This window comes from Narcine bancroftii, chromosome 4, assembly GCF_036971445.1.
Source record: "Narcine bancroftii isolate sNarBan1 chromosome 4, sNarBan1.hap1, whole genome shotgun sequence".
Taxonomy (NCBI): domain Eukaryota; kingdom Metazoa; phylum Chordata; class Chondrichthyes; order Torpediniformes; family Narcinidae; genus Narcine; species Narcine bancroftii.
Genome location: NC_091472.1, coordinates 121,089,055 through 121,098,500, shown reverse-complemented (window position 1 = coordinate 121,098,500; position 9,446 = coordinate 121,089,055).

The following is a 9,446-nucleotide window of genomic DNA, read 5'->3' as shown; positions in this document are numbered from 1 at the left end:
AAATGGGATGAGTCAAAGATGAGATTATTGAAGGCAATGTCAAGTTCTGACAGCTGAAGGAGGGTGATGGTGGAGGGGGAATGTTGGGTCTATTCTCTAGAAAGAAACATAGGGCTTTGAGGCCTTCAGTTTGGGACAGAGATGTATAGGCATTAGATGTCCATGGTAAACATGAGGCACTGAAGTTCCAGGAACTGTAAGTTGTTGAGTAATGGAGGGCATGTGAAGTGTCCTGGATGTAGGTCAGGAGGGACTGGACTAGAGGACACAAAAGAGTTGAGGAAAGCAAAAACAAATTTGGAGGGCAGGAGCACGCGGACATGAGGGGTTTGCCAGGACAATTGGATTTGCGCATCTCAGGTAGGAAGAAGAAACAGTTGACGTCACAGCAACAGTTGGAAATATAAAGGTCCAAAGCATGCAGAGGACCGGAACGAGGTGTCCAGGAGCAAGTAAGTTTAAAGTAGATGGGATCTGTAGAGGGGGGTGGAGAATCATAGTTGTGGAAGTATGCATGGAGCCAACAGTAAGTGTTCAGAATCATGGCGTGTATGGAACTCACTGAGGTGTAGGTGAAGAGGGTTGGAGGTGAGGCCTCTACTGAGGACAGTGTTAGGTCTCTGAGAGGGGAAGGTCAGAGGGGATGGAGCAGGCAGGGTTTAGGGGGAAGTTCAATGGGGTGAAGGGTGTCAGGCAGGGAGGAGGATAGTGTGGAGGGTAGGAAGGATCCAAGGGAAAGTTGAGGGGGGGGGGAAGAGAATGAGAATCCCTTTTGCTTCTGGAGCCAGGGTGGGAGTTCACAATAGAGACTTGGCTCTGTAGGTAGCAGGGACCAAGGTGGAAACCCACGTCTGAAGCTTGGTCCTATGGGCCAGCAGGTTCAAGGTGAAAGTTCATGTTGGAAGCTCAATCCAATACGTCAATAGGGCCAAGATGGAGACCCACATCAAGTGCTCAGATCTGTAAACACTAGGATCAAAGTGAAGATGCATGTGGGGGGGGGGGGGGGGGGTCACTGAGATGGCAGTCTCCAGGGATGTGAGCTTCCAATCCTTGATGGATGGCAAGTGTGCACAGCATCAGCGATTGAATGTGTGGATCCAGTAGAGGATGAAGTGTAGGAGAGGTCTATGGCAGATCATGGTGAGTGGGGTATAGAGATGATTGCTTGACAGCAATGTACCTGAACCTCAAGCTGAGGGTAGTCTATAGGATACAGTAGGAGAAGCAAAGAGTCAATGTAGCACAGGTACTCGAGATCCCAGTGGAGGCCAAACTGGAAGGCTTGGAGTCAGAGCTGGAATCCACGTGGTACCAGATGGTGGCAGAGGCAAGTAGCCAGGAAAGACACATGGCTGTGGAAGCGAGTCTGGGTGAGAACATGATTGCAGAGCTTGAGAGCAGCAGGGAATGCAATGTGGAGCAGAGAAAGATGCTCTCACAGAACTCCATTTGATAAGAGAACTTTTTCCCTTAAGGAGATTTCGCAGTGGATCAACTGAACTGATTGAAAGTCTGCAGGCGCTATGATTGAAGTAAAAACACATCGAAATGCTGGAGGAACTCAGCTGGTCTTTGAGCATTTTTTTAAAAAAGGAGACAATGATATATTGCCATCATTTCAGGCCTGAGCTCTTCTTCAAAGAAAAAGCAAATCCAGACCAATAAAGGATGTTAATATGAAAAGGGGAGAGGTGAAAATTTATCACATCTCTGCAAAAGGAAATTGGGAAAAAGGGAGAAACAGAGCTGGGGGAAGGTGACAGGGGTTGGAGGGTGCATAGTCACACAAGGTTTTTTTTCCTTCCATTTGTGGGTGGTTACAGTCTGGCAGTGCATGAAACCATGGACAGCCTTGTCAGCAAGGGAATGAGATAGAGAATTAAAATGGGTGGCCACTGGGATATCCACACAACTGCAGAGTGATTTCCCAGTCTGTTCCCAGTCCCTCTGATGTAGAGACCACAACAGGAGCACGGATGCATTTGCAGATTACCAGTGAAATGTAACTTCACTTGTAAGATCTATTTGGGGCTGCAAATGGTGGTGAGGGAAGAGGTGTGAGTGGAAGTGGAGCATCTCCTGCAGTTGCAGGGGTAGGTACCAAGAGGACGATTGATAGAGAAGGAATAGACAAGGGAGTCACAGAGGGAGTGGTCCCTGAGGAAGACAAAGAGGAGATTATGTGTTTAGTGGTGGAATCACTTAGTAGGTGGCAGAAATGGTAGAGGAGGATATGTTTCGATGCAGAGGCTGGTGGGGTGGTAGGTGAGGACAAGAGAAATCCTGCCCTTGTTGTGTGCGGGAGCCAGGACAGATGTATGGGATAATGAAGGGGCCGTTGAGTTGTTGATGGTAGAGGGAAAGATCAAAAGACATCAATCTATCTTTATCATAACAATCTCCCAGTTTTGAAATTCCTTTATTATTTCCATATATTTAAAAAGTCATCTTTTGAGAAAATTAATTAATGGTGTTTTTAAATGAAAGATTATTTCCATCAATTTCTAACTTAACTTTATTTCAAATATTAAGCGAATGTTTTAATATTGGAGCAAATTTATCTGTTATTATAAATTTTGGTTCCTATTTATAAATAAACTCCTCTAGTATAATTTCTCCTATTTTCTTTAATTCAATGTGCACCCAAGATGGTTTAGTTTTTACAAACATGGAGATGAGAAATCTTATTGTGCTGCCTTATGATAATTTTTAAAATTAGGAAATTGTAGTCCCCCTTGTTCATATTTCCATGTTAACTTTTCTAATTAATTTCTTACCATTTTTCCTTTAGAGAAATTTCCAAACTTGTTTATTTAAATCTTGAAAGTTTTTGGGGGTATAGGTAAAGATTTGAAACAGGCATTGAATTCTTGGAAAAAAATATTCATTTTAATACAATTAACGTAATATGCAAATTTACCCATTGTGGCAGCCTGCAATTGCAGAGATCAGGCCAGCACATCACGCGACAGCAGACACTGACAAAGATCACTAAAGCGACTGCCAGGACAACAAACTGGTAGGGGTAGAAGCTGGGGCAGCATCAGACCAACAGCCCTAAAATGGTGTTGGTCAAGCTGCCCAGCTAACTCAGCAGAAACAGGCTGGGGAAGAAGGGCATTCATATGCATGGATGTTCCTGCCCGCTATTATTATTCATATGGCTAACTCAGTCAATCAGCAAATAAAGTGAGTGAGCTGAACATGTCACACTGTGTGTTTCTTTGTAGCGGTCGGCTACACCATCTCTTTAAATCTTAATCTATCTTTTTAAATATCAGAAAATAATTTATAAATGTTTCAAATTGCTATCAATATGTATACCTAAATATTTAATCTTGTCTGTGCATTAAAATTGAACTTGTCGACACTGTGAATGATCTCCTTTTACCAATTCACTTTTAGCGCAATTTATTTTAAACCCTGAAATTTTCCCATATTCCATCAACTGTCTATAAAGTCTTGATAATCATTGTGGTTGAGTTAAGTAAACTAATATATGGTCAGCAAATAAACCAATTTTATGTTCAGTCTGATTTATTTCAAACCCTTTCAACTTGCGATCATCTCGAATTTTTTGTGCAAGTGGCTCTGTTGCTAAAGCAAATAAAGTTGGTGATAAAGGACATTCCTGCCTACTAAATCTAGTTAATTTAAAAGATTGAGATATCTGTCAATTTATTACCTTAGCTTTTGGATTTATATACAGGTACACAATCCTTTATCCAGAACCCTTGGGGGACAGTGTATCCCAAATTTTGGATTATTACGGATTTCAGAAAGCCAGATTTAAACCCATCCGAATTTTGCTGCCGTATCAACCCCCACCCCTTCCAGTCGTGCTGCCATCCCTCCCCCCCCCCCGCCAATCCAACTTGAGCTGCCGGTCTCCCCTCCCCCCACCTCACCCACCCGACTCACGCTGCCAGTCCCCCCACCCGCCCAACTTACGCTGCCAGTCTCCTGCCTGCCCGACTCGAGCTGCTGGTCTCTCCCCCTCACCCGCCTGGCTCGCGCTGCCGGTCTCTCTCCCCACTTGCCAGATTTTGGAGCTTTCCGGATTTTAGTTGTCCGGATAAAAGGTCGTGTACCACCCACACACCCACACCCACACAAAATTTACACCAAAGCCAAATTTACTTAAAACCTTTAAAAAATTCCCATTCTATCCTGTCAAAATCTTTTCCTGCATCTAAAACACTCAAATCTTTCTTCTGTGATAAATGGATTATATTTAATAATCTTATTTTCTGAAGTTTATCTATTTTTAAACAAAACATATCTGATCCATATTTATCAATTCAGGAAGATACTCATTAATGTTATTTGCTAATACTTTTGCCATAATTTTGTAATCAACATTCAATAAAGATATAGATTTATATGAAGCTGGTTTTAATGGATGTGCATTTTTTTTTAGAATTATCGCCATGGGAAAAGTTTCTGGAAGATAATGTTGTTCAAAAGCTTGTTCTATTATTTTCATAAATAATGGAATCAATAAATCTATAAATTCTTTATAAAATTCAACTGGGAGTTGATCTTTTCCTGGAGATTTATTGCTTTGTAAACTACTAAGTGCATCATAAACCTCTTGTTCAGTAAAAGGACTATCTAAATCATCTTTACCTTCTTGAGTTAAATTTGGTAATAACAATTGTGACAAATATTCATCTATAACCTCCTCATCATGTAGTGATTCAGATGTATACATCTTTTCATAAAATTTCTTAAATATATCATTGATTTTTTTTGTGGTTTATTTGTCATTTCATTATTATTCTGTAGTATTGCATTAATTGTTCTAGAAGATTGTTCTGGTTTTAATTGCTAAGACTTTGTGATCATTCCCCTAATTCATATTTCTGCTTAGACCATAATTATAATATTGTAATTTTTTATTTTCTAAACTTCTATATTTATCCTCAGAGAATGATTTTTTTTTATATTTCTTTTTCCAAATTATGTTATTTCCTTTTCCAATTTATATGTAAGCCCGCCCTCTGCTGGACATCATGACACCCTCATCTATCTATCTATCTATAAATAAAACCCCGTGTGTCAGTTGCCAGGTTAGTCTAATAGAAGTAAAGGATGAGAAAGCATCAGGTCTAACTACTAGAGTTAAATCTACTAGACTAAAAATAATCCCTATCTTTGGGATGCATCTTTCTCCATATATTAATTAAGTTGAAGTCTTTCATTAAAGATAACAATATTTTATTTGACTTAATTATAGTTCTTGATGATCTATCCAATATAGGTTTCAAACAAAAATTAAAAACACCACCTACTAAAACATTTTTATGTACATCTACTAAATTTAGAAAAGTATCTTGTATATATTTTTGATCATCTGTATTAGCCACATAAATATTTAATAAAGTTCATTCCTTAAAAAATCTAACAATTTACCATTACATACCTTCTGCTGCATCTGTAATTAATTTGAATTTTAACTGGTACATTTTTCTTAAATAAAATTGCCACTCCTCTAGCTTTAGAATTGAATGTAGAGAAAACTATCTGACCGACCAAATCTCTTTTCAATTTCAAATGTTCATTTTCAGTTAAATGAGTCTCTTGCAAAAAGAGATTGTTAATTTCTTAATACAAGATTAAAAACCTTTTTATGGACCCATTAATATTAAAACTCAAAATCTCAACTGCTTTACTCAGTGATTTTTTTTTTAACATGCATAGATTAAAAACAATCAATCACTCCTATCCAGAAAGAATTCCCACAAATTAATCTGGCCCAAAGTGTCAGCAATCCAAAAACATTGAATTTATTCAAAATAAAAACATAATTAAAAAAATATATTAAAAAATTAAACCTTCCCAAAATGCCAGAAATAGTAGCATTACCACCCTCCATTTTACAGGTCACGGTCAAGCCACATAAACACATGTAGTCATCAGAAATCAACAAACACAACTCCCACCCCCTCGGGGGGAAAAACTTTCGATTAAAACAACATTTCCCCACACAAAGTATTCTTCAAAGAAAAAAGGAGAATACACCCCCTTTTTATACATCAAAAATTCATTTTAGCAAGTCCTCTTGTACAGATGTTTGATCCTTGGGCAAATCCTTAACATATTCTTCGGCCTGGACATAATTGGTGAAAAAGATTGTTGATCTGTTAAGAATATTTTCAACATGGCTAGATATCGAAGAACAAATCTATAACCTTTACTGTATAAAGCATTCTTAACCGGGTTAAACCGGGATAAGTTTTTTTTTTTAAAATCCAGATTTGAGTCAAGCTCTTGAAGAAAATTTATCCCCCTTCATAATTGAAAAGTCCACATTCTTTGGCTCTTTTCATCACTAGACCAAGCATCATCTCTCTATCTTGATCATTTTAAAATCTGATCAAAATGGAACGAGGTCTCTGATTTGGACCCGGTTTTGGTCTAAGAGCCCTCTGAGCTCACTCAATCAAGATCTTATCATCAAAATTATTTTGTCCAAATATTTCCGGTATCCATTCTTGGGAGGGGGGGGTGGGGGAATAAAACAAATTACATCTCGTCCTTACCTTCAAACATCCCGACAATTTTTATATTATTCCTTCTGCTTTATTTTCCAAAATATCAACTTTCTCAAGCAATTTTTCATTCATAGAAACCAAAGCAGTAACTAAATCTTCATTAGCATTTGACCTTTCTGAAATACATTGTACTTCAGTCATCTTGAATTTTTTTCTTCCAATTTAATCAGCCCTTTGCAAAACATTATCAATTTAGTTATATCAATTCTAACTTGCTTTAATTCTAGAGTTAAAAATTTAAAGTTTTTTTCCAATGCAACTGAAAGTTTATCAAATTTGGACTCAATTTTATTTATTTTCTTTTAAAAGTATTTTCCTTGCCTTTAAATCTCTTCTGTACTTGTCTCATCTTTTTCACTTGCTCCACATTGAAAACATCTCCCTCTTGTTTAGTAACTGGGATGCTGGAGTGGCCCTTTAAAGATTGTAGAGATTTTTTCTTCTACAGTGCATGAGCACGATAGTTTTGCTTTTCCCGATGCGAAGAGCCACGGGGATGGCTCCGGAGGAGAGTCCCTCACCAGGGCCGTTTCCAGTGGGACCAGATTCTCTTTCCTTTCTGTCTTCATGTTTTCCTTTTGACATGGTTTTAAAAACTTTTTCTTTCTTCGAAGACATCTTTCTTTCTTACTAATAAGCACTTTAAAGTAACTATAAAAGTTTTTGTAATTTTAACTTTCCTTACGATGTACTTTTTTTTAGTAAATCCCTCGGGAGTCGGCAGGGTGCGTGGTAGTCCTCACGACATCACACGATGCCCTCCCCCCTACCCCCCAATAAGCACAGAGGGAAAACCACATTGAATCTGTTTCCAGGATGAAGGCTTCCAGGCCAGAAGATCAGAGGTCCTCCTTCTTCAATGTGGCTTTCGCTCTACCATCACATGACACTCACCCACATATCTTTCATTACCCATACATCTGCCCTGGACCCCTCCACCCCCAGTTACAAGGACAGGATTCCTCTTTTCTTCACCTCCCACCCCACCAGCCTCCACATCCAACACATCCTCTTCTGCCACTTCCACCACCTACTAAGTGATCCCACCACTAGACACATTCTCCTCTGCCTTCCGCAGGAACCATTCCCTCTGCAAATCTCTTGTCCACTCTTCCCTCCCCACCAATAGTCCTTGCGACAGCAGATGCTCCACATGCGCCCACACATCCTCCCTCACCACCATTCTGCTCCCAAACAGTCCCTCCAAGTAGAGGCTTCATCTACTGCATCTGATGCTCCATTTGCGGTCTCCTCTTTGTTTTTCAATGCTTTTATTAATATTATAGGTAAATAATCATCTTTCTTTTTCATGGCTTGGTTCAGCATCATGCTGAAGAAGATTGAAAAGAAGGTTGGTGCGAGAACACAGCCTTGCTTCACGCCATTGTTAATGGAGAAGGGTTCAGAGAGCTCATTGCTGTATCTGACCCAACCTTGTTGGTTTTCGTGCAGTTGGATAACCATGTTGAGGAACTTTGGGCGGCATCCGATGCGCTCTAGTATTTGCCAAAGCCCTTTCCTGCTCACGCTGCTTACATCCGGTACCGCACGGATGGCAGTCTCTTCAATCTGAGGCGCCTGCAAGCTCACACCAAGACACAAGAGAAACTTGTCCGTGAACTACTCTTTGCAGACGATGCCGCTTTAGTTGCCCATTCAGAGCCAGCTCTTCAGCGCTTGACGTCCTGTTTTGCGGAAACTGCCAAAATGTTTGGCCTGGAAGTCAGCCTGAAGAAAACTGAGGTCCTCCATCAGCCAGCTCCCCACCATGACTACCAGCCCCCCCACATCTCCATCGGGCACACAAAACTCAAAACGGTCAACCAGTTTACCTATCTCGGCTGCACCATTTCATCAGATGCAAGGATCGACAACGAGATAGACAACAGACTCGCCAAGGCAAATAGCGCCTTTGGAAGACTACACAAAAGAGTCTGGAAAAACAACCAACTGAAAAACCTCACAAAGATAAGCGTATACAGAGCCGTTGTCATACCCACTCCTGTTCGGCTCCGAATCATGGGTCCTCTACCGGCATCACCTACGGCTCCTAGAACGCTTCCACCAGCGTTGTCTCCGCTCCATCCTCAACAATCATTGGAGTGCCTTCATCCCTAACGTCGAAGTACTCGAGATGGCAGCGGCTGACAGCATCGAGTCCACACTGCTGAAGATCCAGCTGCGCTGGGTGGGTCACGTCTCCAGAATGGAGGACCATCGCCTTCCCAAGATCGTGTTATATGGCGAGCTCTCCACTGGCCACCGTGACAGAGGTGCACCAAAGAAAAGTTACAAGGACTGCCTAAAGAAATCTCTTGGTGCCTGCCACATTGACCACCGCCAGTGGGCTGATATCGCCTCAAACCGTGCATCTTGGCACCTCACAGTTTGGCGGGCAGCAACCTCCTTTGAAGAAGACCGCAGAGCCCACCTCACTGACAAAAGACAAAGGAGGAAAAACCCAACACCCAACCCCAACCAACCAATTTTCCCCTGCAACCGTGTCTGCCTGTCCCGCATCGGACTTGTCAGCCACAAACGAGCCTGCAGCTGACATGGACATTTACCCCCTCCATAAATCTTCGTCCGCGAAGTCAAGCCAAAGAAGAAAAGGTAAATAATACATGAGGAGAATAGTACATAATCAAAAAGGGGGGGAAAAATCACTATGACATCAAACAATACAACATATCATATTACACCACACTAACAAATAAGTTCTTATTGCCTCAAAATGAAATCTTCCAAAAAATTTATTATATAAAACTCCACCTAATCTTAAGAAAAAGACTGGGGAGCCAATCCTGAGAATTTATTAATAAAATTTAATCATCTGGTCTTCACCAACAAAGAGAAAAATATGGTCCAGAAGGGAAAATAATTATA